The 18,384-nt window shown below is 49.5% G+C and overlaps 1 long non-coding RNA gene across 2 annotated transcripts; it reads left to right on the top strand.

The window, feature by feature from the left end:
- LOC102168845 lies at window positions 3,881–7,183 on the top strand. 2 transcript variants are annotated; one of them, XR_001296677.2, is made up of 3 exons: window positions 3,881–4,127; window positions 4,399–4,447; window positions 5,234–7,183. It is a non-coding gene; the product is annotated as an uncharacterized LOC102168845 (long non-coding RNA). The 2 variants fall into 2 exon arrangements; XR_310616.3 differs by having other exon boundaries at window positions 4,399–7,183.

Raw genomic sequence — 18,384 nt, 5'->3', positions numbered from 1 at the left:
AAAAAAACGCTACCCCTCATTCCATCCCATGAGACCGCTAGGAACAAACATAAACCCCTTTTACGTGGCGTTGTCTTCAGGTATTTGAAAACAGCAATCATATCCCTCCCTCCACTCCCCAGCCATCACTCTCCCAGGCTAAACAGCCCCAGTCTCTTAATCCTTTCCCAGAGTGAAGTGACCTATTTTCAAGTCCACTCACCATTCTGATCACGTTTTTCTCACTTTCAGACTTGTACTGACCCCTCTTAATATGTGAAACCATAATCAAACCTAATAAACCAAGTATAATCTGAGCACTACTGAGCAGAGTGGAAATATCACCTCCCTCATTTCCACCTCGTATTTCTAATAATACAACCAAAGATAGAGCTTGCTCTTTAGGCAGCCACATCACAACGTTGTGTCCCACAAAGTGAAAGTGTTAGTTGCTCAGTTGTGTCCGACTCTTTGCAATCCCATGGACCGAAGTCCACTAGGCTCCTCTGCCCATGGGATTTTTCAGGCAAGAATACTGGAGTGGGCTGCCATTCCCTTCTCCAGGGGATCTTCTGGAACCAGGGATTGAACCCGGTCTCCTGTGTTGCAGGCAGATTCTTTACCATCTGGGCCACTAGGGAAGCCCCAGCTTACCATAAACTCAAATCCTAAGTTTTGTTTTCTATCTACGTTGCTGCTAAGTCATATCTTCTCCACCCTACATTTGTGCAGTTACTTTCTGGGCCAAAGTACAGAACCAGGCAGAAGCAGGTGAGTTAGCATGTTTCCCTCTGGACTTTGGGCCCTGAGAAACCTCTCAGGGAGCCTTCCTCCTGGTTCCTCATAACGTGGGGCAGAGCCGGAGCCCCAGAAGCAGTGGAAAGCTGGTAACGAAGGCTCCAGTCTGCAGGCAGCCCAAGGGGCACTCAGACACAGGGCTGGAGGTCAGAGCAGAGGGAAAGGTGCTGAGTTTCCAGGACCCCGAGAGGCATGTGGGGATCAAGGTCCTCCGCAGCAGACCAGCCTTGGCTCAGTGTGGGGACGGGAGACAGAGCCAGGATCGATCCCACCAAACCGTGCGGCTCAGCTGGAGAAGGTGAGCAAACACTGTTAGAACAGCCAGCCCCCGAGTTCAGACGAGAGCCCTGTGCTCTGCACTCAACAACTCTGCCATCCCATTCCCTTCCCAATCTACCCACCAAGACTCCTGGGCGGGCAGGCAGGCAGCCCTTGAAAGGGTCTGCAGAAAGCCTCTTAGAGACACAGAACTAGACATGTGGGGGAGAGCAGATGCCTGGGGCTTTTGCCTCTCAAGATGACTCTGGAGGAAAGAGCTAGACCCAGGAGGAGGGGACAGGAGGCTTCCCACAAAGCCACCCTGAGCTGCTTCCCACCGCCTTGTTGCCCACCACACAAACCAGTGTCCACAGAGCATCCTCTATACCCTCACGAATCAAGCTGAGGGGAAGGCAGACGCTACTACTACGGCTGTGGGTCCGACTCTGCGACCCCATGGACAGTCCATGGACTCTCCAGGCCAGAGCACTGGAGGGGGGAGCCTTTCCCTTCTCCAGAGGATCTTCCCAACCCAGGGTTCAAACCCAGGTCTCCCGCACTGCAGGTGGATTCTTTACCAGCTGAACCACATGGGAAACCCAAGAATACTGGAGTGGGTAGCCTATCCCTTCTCCAGCAGATCTTCCCGACCCAGGAATCGAACCGGGCCTGCACTACAGGAGGATCCTTTACCAACTGAGCTGTGAGGGAAGCCCCACTGATAAAGGGCAGGGAGATTTTCTGGCCGTGTCAGCTAGGTTATCGTTTGTTTCCATTTTTCTGAACAAATTTTGAGGTCAAAATGCCACTGTGGGGGAAAGAATCTGACCAGCAGAATTTATACATATTTTCTGCCCTCCGTACCCATCCTTCCCTTCCCAACACCCCACATTTGGGGACCAGCAGCCAGCCACCTGCCTCTAGTCCTACCCGGAACCAGGGCGAGCTTCTTAACCAGAGAAAGAAGGCTCCTTCTTCATTGCTTTCATTCAAGCCAGGTCCTTACCGATCCCCTGTCTCCACCTCATCTTTTCAGAGTCAGCTCAGATGGCACCTTCTCTCTGGGACCTTCCCTGAATCTCACAGACAAAAGTTGGCAGTTTCCTTTTGGGGGTTATTCATAGTATTTTTCTCAGCCTGTATTTTTCTGTCTGTCCGTGTGTGTGTCGCTAAGTTGGGAGTTCCTCAAGGGTAAGCACAGTCCCTCGCTCAGCTGGTGCAGAGTTCATGCTGTTGTGGAGGGAGGAAGGGAGGGAGAGAGTGAATGAATGAAATACAGGGAGGGAGGGGTGGACAGGGCACAGGGCTGTGTCAGCTTGGTCATCTCTGCCTCTCTCTCTACATCACTAGTTGGGAAAGGGAGAGTTGAGGCTGTGATAAGGCGAACAGGGTCCAGCTGGCGGGGAGTTCAGGGGCCCTGATCGTCAAGGGGCGGAGCTCATAGACTTAAGAAAACACTCACCTGGAAAATCTGCTTTCCCCATCCCAGCAGAGCCTTCTCTTCTTCCAGAAAGAGTGTGGAATGCTCCAGACAAATGCAAGACCCTCCAGAAACGGGGAAGACAATCACGGAGTGTCTGTTCTAAAGAGTCCTTTAATGGAGGCTGGGGGATCCAAGTAGATTTGAATCTTAACCCTACATGTGAGACAGAAATTCTCCCCTCAGAGCCTGTTTCCCCATCTGTTTGGAAAGAGGCTTGAATTGACTGATTGTCTAAGGAGATTCTGAGCTGAGAGTATTCGGGTTCTAAGAAGGGCTGTGAGACAGTGCGGCCTGCAATATCCTATCAATCGGGCTCTTTAATTCCCCTTCCTTCCGTCTGCACCCAGAGACCTGCCTTGTGAACAAGCGGAAGTCAGGCCAGGAGGCTCCGCAAAATACACCACCTCTGCTGCTGCTGGTGCTGCTGCTAAGTCGCATCCGACTCTGTGCGACCCCACAGACAGCAACCCACCAGGCTCCTCCGTCCATGGGATTTTCCAGGCAAGAGTACTGGAGTGGGTTGCCATTGCCTTCTCCGACACCACCTCGGAGGAGACTTCAACTCTCCTAACCTTCCCAGTGTGGCAAGGGGGAGAAGAGGGGAGAGCGGAGCAGAGACCAGGGAGGGGAGCTGAGAACAATCAGGAGCTGATAGACCAGCCGCCTTCATGTTTCCCAGCGAGCTGGCTGGCTCTCCCTGCAGTTCCTCTTCCCAGCTTCGCCTGACAAGCCTGTCTCTTCCCCACCGTCTGAAATGAAAGAGAAACAGATTGCAAAGCCTCTTGGATTATAAAGCCACTTACTCCTCTCAAGGAGCAGAGCAAACTCACTCTGTACTAAATGCCAGGGGAACACACTGGGTGGGACTCTCCTCAGACTCAAGGGTCCCTGGATGGGCTGACGGACCTCTGCTGGATTCCGGGAGCGCCCTGCATAGAGCTAGGACTCAGGGCACAGCTAAAAGCTCTAAAAGTTCCAGAGGCCAAGCAGTCCCACAACCTGTGCTTGTCCTGGAGTGCGCATGAGTGCACGCGCGCGTACACACACACACACACACACACAGAGTCTCTCCTAGCCAGGTCTTTGGGAGCCCAGGGCCTTCACAAACAGCGCTCCGATCACCATTCTCTGCAACCCAGAGACCTCCCCTCCCTCTTCCGGTGTTTACAGAACAATAAGAAAGCCAGGGTAGGTGCAGAAAGGCCGTGCCAGTCCAGGCCTCTGAGGGTGTGGGTGCCGAGAGGAGGAGCCGGCAGCCCAGACCTCTCCCCATTGGGCAGGCTCCACAGGTAACACGAAGCTCAGCCAAGCGGTGCATAAATAAAGTGGGGGACTAGCACCACCTCCTTGAAAGGGGCCGAGTCCTACCTCTTCACCCTCGCCTTAGGAAAACCGGCTCCTCTCTTTTGTATTGTCTGTGCTGAAAATCCAACTGAGCCCCGCCATAACTCCAAAATTTTTCTTTCCGGTTGATTTTGCTCCCTGGCATGCCATCTCCCCTTTCCTCTGCTATTTTATGCTTAGAGTGACTCCTCAGGACTGAGCCCCACCTGCCCTCAGGACCCATTTCTGTTCTGCACGGGGCCTGCTCAGCTGGACACTTTATACAGTAAGTGCTTCTCATTTCTTATTCTCTGTCCTCAAAGCTTAGGAGTCAATGAGCATTGCAAGACTCAGATTCCTCTTCTTCCTTTCATGCGTGTGAGTCTCTGGGCCTATACGGTAGTCGTTCAGTCATGTCCAACTCTTCACGACCCCATTAACTAACCATCCAGGCTCCTCTGTCCACGAATTCTCCAGGCAAGAATCCTGGAGCCTCTAGCCATTTCTTTGTTTGGAATTATCTTACCAAAAATATCTATGCATTATTTTGAATCAAGCTCAAAAGGAGGCCCTGCTACCTGAAGGTACAGACACTCAGACGTTCAGGTGAGTCTGAATTCTCTGTATCTGGGGGGGACTTTGGAAAATTAAAGCCAAGAGGCTCCATCAGGAGAATCATTGGGCAAAAGAGAAGAAAGTGAGCTGTGGAAAATGCCACAGTCACTAGAAGTTGATCATCCACTTCCTCCAGGGCTAAAGGGACTGAACCTGCGGCATTTCTACCAGATCCCCAACCAGTTCAGGGTTTTCTTGATCCCTGATTTCCAGGGATCTCAGTAAGTCTCCCTGATAATGGGAATAGGTGTGCTGAGTTGGGTGCTAATCAGTTAAGTTCCATGATTGCAGTTCTGTCTGGTTTCATGGAAATTTACCCAATTAAAGGAACAGGGGGCTGGTTGGCTTTTCAGTCCTGGGCTGGAGGGTACAGTGCTAACAGGAGATTCTTCAGTTCTTGGGTCCAAGTCGGTTTCATTAGGAAGTTATTTAAGGCACAGTCCTGAAGGCAGTTAGACAGCACAGGAGGGGAGTCAATGGATGAACATACTCTGTAGCCAAATACATGTGTGGTTTGCTCCTCTGAGCAACCCCCACACTGCAAATGACCAAGGCAGAGGTCACCGGGACATCAAGTTGGTGAAGCAGTACTGGGCAGAAGAATCTTGGCTGAGGGATGGGACCCAGAGTGGGTCAAGGCTCTGGATACAGATTCTAGCTCATCTTTTCCCATCTCTATTTTGTAGCTAGAGGTCTGTAGGGCAAGGAGAGGGTGATAAGGGAAGGGCCTGCCTTTTCTGGGCTCTCTGATATCAGTGCTACCTCCTATTTGCACAGCCTTTCACAGTTAAAGTGCTTATACAGACTCTGTCGTCGATGGAGTAGCCACCACGGAGGTTAAGGAGCCCGTATGAGGGTGATGCTGTTTGCACACTCCGATTGAGGACTGAAGATCTGGTGGACCGTGCATGTTAGGAGGGGTAAGAGTGGGGTAAGGAGGGTCTGGAGGGAGTGGAATCATCCCTTGTGCTCTCTGGGTTGGGCTGAAATCCAGAGAGAAAGCAAAGAATCCTTCCATCCCAGAACTATTTCCTCCCGTCTTCTGCCATCATTTAGCAGGGCCAAATAGGTCAGTCCCTTTTCTCCTTTGACTAGAAAATGGTTCAAAGGCAGTGCAGAGGGACTACATTGACTAGATCACTCACAAGCAGGGCGTGCTTCTCTCTCATCACTGAGAACCCTGAGTGTTAACAAAGAAGGTGGCTGGGAGAGGATGGGTCAGCCTCCCTCCTCCCAGTACTCAGATCTGCACTCCCAGCCCACCCCAGGGTCCCCCTGACCAAGGAAAGTCTGGCCCTGCCTCAGCGGTAGCTGGAAGCCCGGGCCCTGGTTGAAGAGCCTCTTTGAGATGCCCAGTGCCCAGGGGCTTGGATGGAGGGGGAGGGGAGCCACAGTCTAAGCCGCTACCTCCCTGCTTCGGGTCAGAACAAGCCCCAGGAAGAAAGTATTTCAAACAACAGGGTGGATCTGCCCTAACTCACCCAGTCTGCAAGTCAGTGCTGAGAACAGCCTTTTACGGGCTTACACGGAGCCCAGGGCATGTCTGGACGCAGCGAGGAAAGGGGTGGGGCAGGAACTACAAGGCAACGGGCGGATGGCATTTCTTCAGGAGGACGCGGAGCTCCCAGGGTTGCCATCCCCTCGGTTTAGTTCAGTCCCTGAGAGCAGGTGACGGCTTTTGTTCCCACATCCCTGTATCCTCGAACCCCCAAAAGATGTTAGAGGTGCCATTTCCAGGCAGGTTTGGGAAAGGATGTGAGGTCACCCAAAAGTGGCCAACCTAGCTGAGTCTGTAGGAGCGAGACCAAGGACACTCGCCCTCCTGTGCCCATCCCAGCCCCCATGAGTGTGCCTAGCCGCAGCTGGCTGCTCTTCTCCCTGTTTCACGCCCACAAATGGGCCTGCAATGGGCTGTTCATGCTCTTTGGACAGTGCATTCTGGAGAGGAACACCTCCACCCCTGCTTCCACCACCTGGGTAAGCAAGAGCACAATAGATGGATTTTCTGAAGCAGGTTCAGAACACCCACCTTCTGCAGCCAGGACCAAGCTCGGCTATGGCACACGCAGCGGGACACAGACATGGGGAGGCCAGCCTGCATCCCAGCCAGGTAGACGCAGAGACGTGTCCACAGGGACTTGAGTGGAATGGCTGCTTCAAGGGAGACCAACAGCAAGGGCCGGAGCACCATCCCCACCCCTCAGCACCCTCGGTGCCGCAGGCCTGGTGGGGACGGTTCTTGGTGAGCTGGTTCTCTTGGCTCCTGGAGGAAGTGATCCTGGAGAGGGTGTGAGTACTCGGGTCTCCCACACCTCCCAAGTCTGTGATTCAAAGATCCTGAAGGCTTCTGGCCAAGCAACAGCCCTGTGGGCAGAGGCTGGGGCTGCCACGTGGCCCACCCTCTGAGATCAAGACCTCAGATAGTCCATGTGTTTCTCTTGTCCTTCATTCCACCGGAGTCTGTCTCGTACCCACCCAGATTTCAGTGGAGTGAAGCTCAGGAGGCGTGGAACTGACACCGGAGCTGCCCGCAGGAGTAGGTCTGACTTGGAAAAGGAAAGGCTCAGTGAGAGGTGCAGACACCTTGTATGTGTGCCCGGCTGCACAGGGGACTGGGCCAGCGGTGGACAGGGGAAAGCACCGCAGATGGGATCTGCCAGTTACTTCTGAAATGGACATGGGTGTTTTCTGTAACTCACAAAAATTAAAAGCTGCCTGTTTCTGCGACTCATGATGCTATTGCATGCAGATCCCCTGGCCTCCTAAGTCACTCCCTCTTTGGGCTAAAGCAGAGTTGTCGGCTTGAACAACTAACACAACTCCTCCCTCCAACCTCCTTGGGTTCTCCAGACAGGTGGCTAGCACTCTATTTGCAGTCAGCAAGGAACCCTACTGCCCTCAGCCTCCCTGCAGGGCCAGCAGGACCTGCAGAATGGGGTAAAAAAAAAAACTCTCAAGATTTTTAAAACCCATTTATATTGTAATAAAATAAATGTAAATAAGATTTAAGTGAAGACAGATTGAAGATATTTGAGACACTATACAAGATATATCTCATAGAGTACAGATGTAAATTCTGTAAAGGTTAATGTACTTTCAACACATTTGACACATAAAAATGTCAGGACCAACATTAATCATTTACCAATTGTAATTGCCTTTATATGGGTCTCTTCTCCCCAAGACACATGATTAAAACACCAGGCTTGGTGGAAATCTGGGAGGGAGGAAAAACAAATAATACTTCTCAGCTGTCAGGGTCTATGATTTGCTTTGATAGATTTAGCATTGATTTCATCGGTTTTACCATCCTGTGTAAATTTCTTTTCTCTCGCTCCTTTAAGGAAAGAGAAGGTTTATGGGGAGGAGGGTGGGCCCCTTAGTTCAAAGGAAGCCCCACCCAGTTACTGAGGAGATGCCCACGGCTTTCTGTGACTCGCCCCTTCCTCAGCTAAATGGGGGCTTCCCAGGTGGCGCTGCTGCTGCTGCTGCTAAGTTGCTTCAGTCGTGTCCGACTCCGTGCGACCCCATAGACGACAGCCCACCAGGCTTTGTGGCGGTAGTTGTAAACAACTCGCCTGCCAATGCAGGAGGCATAAGAGACGCAGGTTCGATCCCTGGGTCAGGAAGATCCCCTGGAGGATGGCAAGGCAACCCACTCCAGTATTTTTGCCTGGAGAATCCCACAGACAGAGGAGCCTGGCGGGCTACAGTCCATGGGGTCACAAAGAGTTGGACATACCAAAGTGACTTAGCATTCACACACAGGGGCTTCTCCAGGCAGCCAACCTGCTAAAGCAACAAAGTCTGAACAAAGCCTGGTTCTGACAAGACTTCAGAAAAACCGGTTTTTACCTCCAGAATGTGCTCCAGATAGTAAAAGTCAATAGATGCCCCCTGGCCTGGCTGAGTGGTGTTTTCTCAGGAGGCTGCTATCAAGGAGGCTCTGACTTTGCAGATGGGTGCTTGTCACTTGGGTATCCGAGCCCCCTCCCCCAGTCAGTGACCTCTGAGGGGAGTCCCTCTGAGGGACTCTTCACCTACCTCATCGCTCCCTGGGATTCTGCTCCTCAGGAATAATGAGCTCCCAGACTGGGGGCAGGAACCAAGAGGAATAAGCATTTCTTCAAAACATTTTCCTGCTTCAAATTCAAACAGATTCAAAACCTCTTCCCTGTCATCCTCATCCCTTCATTCTGAGGTCCACAGACAAAAAAAGGGCCAGGAGGCTAAGCCACAGGCAGTTTTTGAAAACGTGTTTACCCGTAAAATTACACAGTGACCGGGGGTGGGGATGGGGTCAGAGGACTCAAGGCTAATGAACCAGCAAATATCTTCCATTCAAGGCTCTGAAAGAAAAAGAGCACAAAGCCAGAGTGATGAGGCATTTTCATTTGCAGCTTAGTTTGAGCCCTACCACCTGGAATGCCTTTTAAAGGAAGAAAGATGGCGGGGGGGGGGGGGGGGGGGTTGGGTGTGTGCACACACGTGCATAGGGTCAACTGTAAATGGTGTATGTGTGTGTGCGAGTGCACATGCATGCCCAGAGGGTCAACTGTCAACCACCAGCCAGGGCTCAGTGCTGTAGCTCTGTGTAATGCACTGCTGGCTTCCTACAACCCAAGCCCCACTCCAACACCATCTTTGTTGCAGCCACGCAGGGTCTGAACTGCCCCCACCGCCGCCCTCCCCCCTCCCCCCATCGTGCAGCACCAGCTAGATACCGGATTCCCCTTCAGGAGGCTGAGCCAGCCCGGAGCAGCCTGCCAGGGAAGCTAGTGTGTGCTGTGAGCCTGCATGAACCACCCCATCCATCTTCCTCATCCACCCCCCCACTATTTTATGTCCTGTATCTTCACTGCAAAGCATGGCTCGCCACGATACAGCACAGAGAAAATGATTCAATCAAAATTCCCTTGCAACAACAACAAATAATATTGCCCTGCTTGCTTTATTCATGATCTTTTATTGAGGTGAAAGGCAAATATCATTGAGCCAAACAGGAACAGACAAATATATACAACATGGGTAATTTCCTATTCCGTGCTAATGGTATACACTGTAGATACAACCTGAGAGGAGTAAATTACAAGCCTATCAATAATACATCGCACCCGGGCTCCAGTTTCCCAGTTCACGAGAAAATGCGTATTGGCAGAGGACTCTCCAAATAGTAATAGCCATGCATATAGTGAGACGGAAGCTACACGCTCCCCTAGGATGGTAGTCTGGTCTTTATCAAGGTCCTTTATGGAAGAAATTCCCCACGTTGAAATATCCTAAAGCCAGGGCCAGATGAGTTGTCCGGGTGAAGCTTCAATCTCAGAATAAGCTACAATCTGGGCCTCTGTTTGCCAGATGGCTCAGAGACCTGCATCCATTTGGATGCCTTGGGTCTATGGTAAATGTCCAGGGTCTGTGGGGGTGACCTACGACAATGGCTAGAGGTCTCCAGATGACCCCAGTGCAGGCGGCAGTGTCAGAGAGAGAAGTCACCTGGCTTCAGAGCTCTCACGCTGACCCTAACCCTGACCTTGTGTGTGGTCCCCCAAAAGAAAGGAAGAAGGAAGGGAGGAGGAAGACAGCGGGCAAGGAGCCAACCACCTGCAAAAGATACGAGATTTATTCTGCAATCTTAAATGTCCCCAGTTCCTAAAAATCAGTGAATCCAAATTCCCTTCTTCCTCCCTGTTTGCTACCACCCGTGGAAGCAAATGACAATTTTATTTGAAAGCAAGGAGGAACTTTCTGTCAAAGTAATACTACTATTATGGACAAATTAGATTACTGTTTACAAGAGGGCTAGTCCGTGCTGCAGTCACACACTAATTCCCATCTTTGACCTCCCCTGATTAAGGAAACAGTGAGGGATCAGACCAGATGGGCCAATCAGGTCCGTACCTCCTTTATCTCTCTCTCTTTCTAAAATCAAACCCTGAAGGAAAGAGCCCACAAAGGGATGAGAGCCTGTCAGTGACTCAGGCAAGACGAAAGCAGTGCAGCCAGCAGCCTCAAACTCAAGCTCAGAAATGGGAAGGGCTGGACAGACACCAGTTCATTAGTGGAAATAAAAGCTACCTAAACTGCAGGGAACTGACAAGGCTTTCTGGAGAGAGACACTTAGGCATCAAAGAAAAACAATACAAAAGATTCCCTTTGTCTGGAGGCAAGGAGCAGTTTCTAGAAGACCTGTCACAGTCTCCCCCCTCCTCCCCGCAACGCCTCTGTGGTCAGTCACTCAGTCGCGTCCGACTCCTTGAGACCCCATGGACTGTAGCCCTCCAGGCTCCTCTCTCTGTCCACGGAATTTTCCAGGCAAGAATACTGGAGTGGGCTGCCATGTCCTCCTCCAGCGGATCTTCCCGACCCAGGGATCGAACCCGTGATTCCTGAGCCTTTTGCACTGGAAGGTGGATCCTCCTCCACTGTATCACCTGGGAAGCCCTCCATCCCTCTTCAATTCCTTTTCCCATCCAGAGGGGTGAAGCAGGCCATTTCTCCTTCATGCATTTCAGATAGCAGGGCTGGGTGGGACACCTGGTGGAGAACAGGAGAATTACACCCAGCCTGGCTCTCAAGCATTACTAGGTCTGGGGAGACTTGTGCACCCTCTGAGATCATGGGAAATAACAAGGCAAGCAGCTCCCCAGGGTATGCGGTACTGAAGTGGACTTTAAATATAGTAGCAGTGGGGTAGAAACCCACCTACATTTCTGCTATGTTCAACTGTATCAGGGAAGAATTTGGCTAGGAATAAATATAAGTACCTGGAATCTATAAACAAACATACACTATAATGTGCAATACAACTCCGTCATTATTTAAACTTCATTATTTAAAAAGTCATGTTTAAAGAAGATATCATCCCAGAGGCCTCATCGTGCTGAACAGCTGGGAGAAGTTCCCCAAAAGATAATCAATGGATGAGAAACTCTCACCAAAGATAATCGAACATTGATTGCTCAAGCTAAGACTATTTCTTATTTGCACCCTAGTGCATTGCCTGACCAGAGAAGGCAATGGCACCCCACTCCAGTACTCTTGCCTGGAAAATCCCATGGACGGAGGAGCCTGGTGGGCTGCAGTCCATGGGTTTGCTAAGAGTTGGACACGACTGAGCGACTTCACTTTCCCTTTTCACGTTCATGCATTGGAGAAGGAAATGGCAACCCACTCCAATGTTCTTGCCTGGAGAATGCCAGGGACAGGGGAGCCTGGTGGGCTGCCGTCTATGGGGTCGCACAGAGCCAGACACGACTGAAGTGACTTAGCAGCAGCAGCAGCATTGCCTGGCAGCAGGCAGCAGTTTGCCAGTGTGTGAAGTAGTAAAGAGGGGTCAGATTAGATCCAGTGCCAATTTGATCTGGCCAGGGGACTTCAAGCCAGTCCCTTAACCTCTCTAAGACCCAATTTCCCTATCTGTCAAGTGGAAATAATAGTAATAATGGCAAGTACTTACTAAGGGCCAGGCACTGCATGCTTGGTGTGTATTAAATCATTTAACATTTCTAAGCATAAGTTATGATTGATATTTTAGTTTTTATCATCATAAAACTGAAACAGAGAGAAGGTAAGGGACTTGCCCAAGGCTACCAGTTGGTGAGCAGCAGAGATGAGCTCCAAGCCGGGCTCCCTGGCCCTGAAGCCCACATACAGGATTCTGTTTCTCTCTCCCATATCTTAGAGCTGGAGTGAAGATGAGATAGGATAACACATGCAAAGCCTTTAGCAAGTGCCCAGTAGAACCTAAAGAATCAAAAACAGTGTTCATTATTGTCATAACAAGACAATAACGATATCAAGACAAGTACCTTTGAGACGCTTACCCAGTGTTCACCAACGAGGAATAAGTAACTAGCGCATCTTTAGCTGCCAGCAATCCAGTGTTGAGTTTCCTATGCAATTTAGTCTCAACTACAATCCACCTCAGCTTCTAGAACATTTCTCTCTTCCTCCTATCACCTTCATTTTTGGGGAGTTTTCCCTTTTTAGCTTCATATTCAGTGCACGTGTCATACCATAGGGACCTTGAAGTTTTTCTCTTTTGCAAAATAGGCGTGGCATAAATCAGAAGTAAGTAGCCATTTTTCCAGGTTAAGCGCCATTTCAAATGTTCGCTCTATTTTCCCAAGGGCAAGTGCAAGGTACAAGGGAGGAAGAAACTGGTGAAGAGCTAATAAAGAAACGGTTTTAACTCCCAAGAAAGTGGAGCATTCAAGAGATGAATCCAGAAAGAAATCAGGAAAGAGCAAACAGATCATCAGCGAGGGGACTGCAATGGCTCTGAGCTCAGTACCCTGAAGCCAGAGGCTGAGGTTTAAGGAGCGGCTTCGAGCAGAAGCCAGGCCGTGGAGATGGCAGAAAAGAGACTGCAGCTCTAACAGAAAGTGTGCCATGTCCGCCCCCACCTCCCCACCCCGCCAGGCAGCTGGGCTCCTTCCCCAAGGGTTTTCAGAGATGAAGTGGGGCTGTTTCGCCATTCAGACCGGACCTGTCAGGTGCTATGCTCTCAGATCACCCCACCCTTCTAGGTTGCCATGTCCTTCTCCAGGGGATCTTCCCCACCCAGAGGCTGAACCTGCATCTCCCGGGTCTCCTGCATTGTAGGCAGATTCTTTACCCACTGAAGCACCTGAGAAGCCTCCCAGAGGGCCCAGCTGACCTCAGAGGATGAGGGTCCTGGCTGGAGACTGCCTACCTGGTAGGTGCCAGCAGTGGGAAGGGTCTCACCTGCAGCTAGACAAAGGACAGGCTAAAAGAGAAAAGGAAGTGTTTACCGAAGGAGTTCCTCTTGTCTCCTTACCTTCCCCCAGATCATTTGCTTTCTAAGAAAGAGAGCCAGGAACAAAGAAAACGTCCCTTTTTATAGCATGACCATATCAATTACATTTCATTGCTACACCATTATGGCACATTGTGTTATAATCCAGCGGTTAATGGCCTCACCTCAAAAGCCTCCTGCACTCCCCTTTGCCCTCCTGACAACCTGGCTTTCAGCTAAGTCAGTTTATCTATATGCAATTTGGTCCACAGTCCTTCCTTCTTCAGTCAAGCCCATGCCAATAATGGCAGCAACTTTCCTGCCCCCCCCCCCCAAAGGGCTCTATTAAACAAGTCCTGCGTCTTGGCAGTTAATTTTCAATGTTTCCGTGGATTAATAAACCAGCAGTGCTTCTTTAACTTGAGTGTGTACACAAGTCACTGGGAATCTTGTTAAAATGATCCAGCAGATGCAGGGTAGGGTCTGAGAGTCTGCACTTTTAACAAGCTCCCGGGATGCTGCTGCAGCACGAGGACTACACTTTGAGTAGCAAAGAACCAGCGGGCTTGAGAGGCAAAGCCAGTTCCCTCCACAACATGCCTGCCCTCGGTGCAGCAGAGGGCTAGGACCTCTGGTCTTTCTGGTCACTGGCACCTTAGCCACTCTGGGGAAATGTGAGAGGCACGGAGGGCAAGACGGTGGTTCGGGCTTATCACGTCACCCCAGGGTCTGACATGTGATGAGGAAGTCGGTGTCTTTTCTGGGTATAAGAATGGCCCACGTGATCCCAATTTGAAGAACTCACCGCAGTTCAGAATAGCAATCACACCTCCAATGTCTAATATAGGGGCTTTCCAGGTGGCGCTAGTGGTAAAGAATCTGCCTGCCAATGGAGGAGGACATGGGTGGGGAAGATTCCTTGGAGGAGGGCATGGCAGCCCACTCCAGTATTGTTGCCTGGAGAATCCCATGGACAGAGGAGCCTGGTGGGCTTCAGTCCATAGGGTCGCAAAGAGTCAGACATGACTGGAGCGACTTAGCATGCAATGCCTAATATATAAGGTACATTGTTAGAAATAAAATTGTTGTGACTCAGGAACCACAAGGAAGCGATTTCGAGGATCTTGGCCGGCAACCACTGACCTGGAACCATGGAACCTGGAACCATACTTTGGCTGCCAGAAAACTCAGAGCTAAACTTAGTGAGCAGTTTTGAAGATGGAAGAAGAGAGAATTCAGGTAACTTACCAAAGATCAAGACTCTTGGCCAGGCCTTGAATTGACCTAATCATCCTGCCTCGTAGACTAGTATTACTTTCATCAAGCTACTCTACTGCTGTGTTAAGAACCATTGCTGACTTACCATGTAGACATATCAACAACCTGAACCTCAATGTCTCAATACAGTTTTTTTTTGCAATATGGAGACCACAGAGCTGATAAAATTCAAAAATGAAATATTTAATATCATATATATTTATAAATGTATACCTATAATATTGAGCTATGTTCTCACTGTTTACTGGAGAAAATAATACCACAGATAAATGACCATTCTGAGCAGTACTATGTTGGCTCATGAAGTTAACGACTGGGCGGAAAGAACTCAAGCTGAAGCAGGACAGATATGGGTTCAAATCCAGAGTCTGGGCTTCCCTGGTGGCTCAGATGGTAAAGAATCCACCTGCAATGCAGGAGACCCGGGTTCAATCCCTGGGTCAGGAAGATCCCCTGGAGAAGGGAATGGCTACCCCACTCCAACATTCTTGCCTGGAGAATCCCATGGACAGAGGAGCCTGGTGGGCTACAGTCAATGGGGTTGCAAAGAGCTGGACACAACTCAGCAACAAAGACTTTCACACCAGCGTCTGTGACCTTAATAAAATAGTAAACCTATTTGTGCTTTAACGGACAAAAAACAATTACAAAGTAAATCATGTTCTTTATCCCTCAAGGTACAAAAAACACTCAGTGAATGATAAATAAGAATAAGAGTATTTTTTTTTAATCCCACTGGTTGTAAGTCACAGAGAGAGGGAAAGACAGCAGGACCAGGAGAGCTGAGGAGAGGCAGCAAGGCCATAGCCAGAGGAAATTAAAGACAGAAAAAGTAGGAGCCTGAAACCCAACGGGCAGAGAGGTAAGTGTGGATTCCCGAGGGCAAGTCGGATCCAGATGGATGGTGGAGGAGGATCTCGGCAGAGGGAAGACACACTGGGACCAATCATGAGAACAAAGTTGTGGTCCAGCAGACCAGGCACACACAACGTAGGGGTTCAGGAGCCAAAGTGAGACAGTGAGTCAGAAAGCCAGACAAGTTGGTGGGAAACAGACACACCCACCCCTAGAAACACGCACAGGCGGCTGGGGTTGACCTTGCTGGAGGCAAGTGTCTGGTCCAGTCAAGAGCCCCTCAGTGCTTTCCGTGAGGGCATAGACAGCTCCAAGCCTTCAGATAAGGGCAATGAAGTAGCGGAAGTCACCACATCTGGCTGGGCTGCAAGGAGAATATTGGGGCAGCCACTGACAGCGGGTTCTGACACAGAACCACTAACATACTCCTGACCCACATTCATTTTGTCCAAAGATGCCCTTCCAAATTGAGCCTTTTGTTGAGAAGACATGCTCCCAGATCTGATTTGAGTAGGGAACATAGCTGCCTGCAAACTAAGAGGCTAGAGAGGACCTGTTTTACACCTTCACTCTGCACTGAGAAGCAAAGCATCCTACTTTGTATTCACATTCAGCGTTTCGGATAAACTGTCAGGTACCTCTGCCAGATTTTTATGGATAATTAGAAGGTTGCAAGAAGCAGATGTTATGAAACTATCTATGACTAGTCCTTAATGGTGGATGACAAGAACTCAGCACCCTTTCTTAATTGCATAAGACATAGTGAGGCGCATAGGGAAAAATAGAGGGAGAAGTTGTCAAAGCCTGACAAGGTATCAAATGGTTAATCACCCACATTGAACCTGAACACTTCTTTACTATGTAATTCAGAACACAGATCCCCCCACCCTTTAGCTGAATAATTCTATAAGGTGTGCATTCTCCTATGTGTTAATGACTAAAATGCCATTTCAGGTTTTAATAACTAAAATATGAACTCCTGCATAAAATAGGTGAATTTTCTGCTTAAAACTTCCCTGACAAGAACATTTGCATTTTATTAAATAGAGATACAGTTTTGCTGCATCAGATCACATTCAGTGGGATAAAAAGACACAGGGCCTAGAAAAGCAGGCGCTTGTCCCATGAGGATGATGGCTACAGCGAAAACGTTTTTGAGCTCTCGCTCTGTAGTGGGCATAGAATAAGCTTATGGCCAGGCAGCCTCCCAGCTCTCAGTCGCCATTGCTCATTGTTCAGTCACGAAGTCATGTCTCACTCTTTGCGACCCCATAGACTGCAGCACGCTAGGCTTCTCTTGCTCAAACTCATGTCCATTGTGTTGAAGATGTCATCCAACCACCTCAACCCTCAGTAGGTGGGCATTTTGTTAGCTCCGTTGTTTAGAAAAGGAAACTAGTAATAATAATAACAATGATAACCACACCAGCTACAACTGTTGGCAGTTATCAGGTATGTATAATGTCTTCACGTTACACGCATTGTCTTATTTAATAGGGCTAGTGCCATAGTGATTTTTTTCTTCCACTTAATAGAGAAAGAAACTAGGACTCCAAGAGATTGAAGGACATACCCAAGTGATTGTAAGTGTAAAGTCAGAATTTCAACCTTAATCTTCCTGACTCTTAAATGTATATTTAATCTCTGGGCTAGGCTGCTTCCATCTGGCAGGGTGACTGTTATGGGCTGAATAATATTCCCCAAATTCATATTTTGAAGTCTTAACCCTTAGTTTCTCAGCGTGTGACTGTATTTGGAAAGAGAACCCTTAAAGAGCCAATGAAGGTAAAATCAGGTCATATGGAAGGGGCCCTAATCCATTATTACTACAAGAAGAGGGGATCAGGGCAGAGACAGGTCCAGCGGGAAAGTCATGTGAAGACTCAGGGAAGTGAGGGAGGGATGGATTGGGAGTTTGGGATTCAGTTCAGTTCAATTCAGTCACTCAGAGTCTTTTCCAATAAGTCAGTTCTTCGCATCAGGTGGCCAAAGTATTGGAGTTTCAGCTTCAGCATCAGTCCTTCCAATGAATATTCAGGACTGATTTCTCTTAGGATGGATGGGTTGGATCTCCTTGCAGTCCAAGGAACTCTCAAGAGTCTTCTCCAGCACCACATTTCAAAAGCATCAATTCTTCGGTGCTCAGCTTTCTTTACAGTCCAACTCTCACATCTATACATGACCACTGGAAAAACCATAGCTTTGACTAGACAGACCTTTGTTGGCAAAGTAATGTCTCTGCTTTTTAATATGCTGTCTAGGTTGGTCATAACTTTCCTTCCAAGGAGTAAGCATCTTTTAATTTCATGGCTGCAGTCACCATCTGCAGTAATTTTGGAGCCCAAATAAAGTCTGTTACTGTTTCCACTGTTTCCCCATCTGTTTGCCATGAAGTGATGGGACCAGATGCCATGATCTTAGTTTTTTGAATGCTGGGTTTTAAGCCAACTTTTTCACTCTCCTCTTTCACTTTCACCAAGAGACTTTTTAGTTCTTCTTTGCTTTCTGCCATAAGGGTAGTGTCAGAGGGGGAGAGGGTGGTAGGACTCTTCTAATTTGCAGTCAGCTGGGCACACATATGGTTCACCTGGGCACACCATCTATGGCTCAGCTGAAGTGGGGGCATTCTTTTGGGACTGAGCCCTTGACCAGTGGGTCTGCACTAACACGCAGTGCAGATACTGTCTTCCCGTATCCCTGCCCAGAAAGGGCCTACTAGCTGGGAAGACAGTATCTCCTGCTGCCTCCCCAGCCCCTCAGGGCTTGGCACCAGGACGGAGGGTAACAGAGGGGCCTGTGCCCTCTGTCTCCCCCCAGAACCCCTCCCCCTGTCACCAGGAGCACCCACCCAGGCCGAGTCTGGGGCCTCTCACTCCTCTGTCGGGAACAGATCTCTGCCCACAGGTCAGCTCTCCCTTCTTTCCAAGTGATACCGATTTTCTGCCTCCAGCTGTGACCTCATCTGGAACTGGATCTCTTAAGTGTCTGACTGGCCTTCCAACTCCTCCCTGAGCACAAATTCCCAACCAGATAT

This window comes from Capra hircus, chromosome 16 (assembly GCF_001704415.2).
Source record: "Capra hircus breed San Clemente chromosome 16, ASM170441v1, whole genome shotgun sequence".
NCBI classification, from domain to species: domain Eukaryota; kingdom Metazoa; phylum Chordata; class Mammalia; order Artiodactyla; family Bovidae; genus Capra; species Capra hircus.
This window is presented reverse-complemented; position numbering and strand designations above follow the sequence as displayed.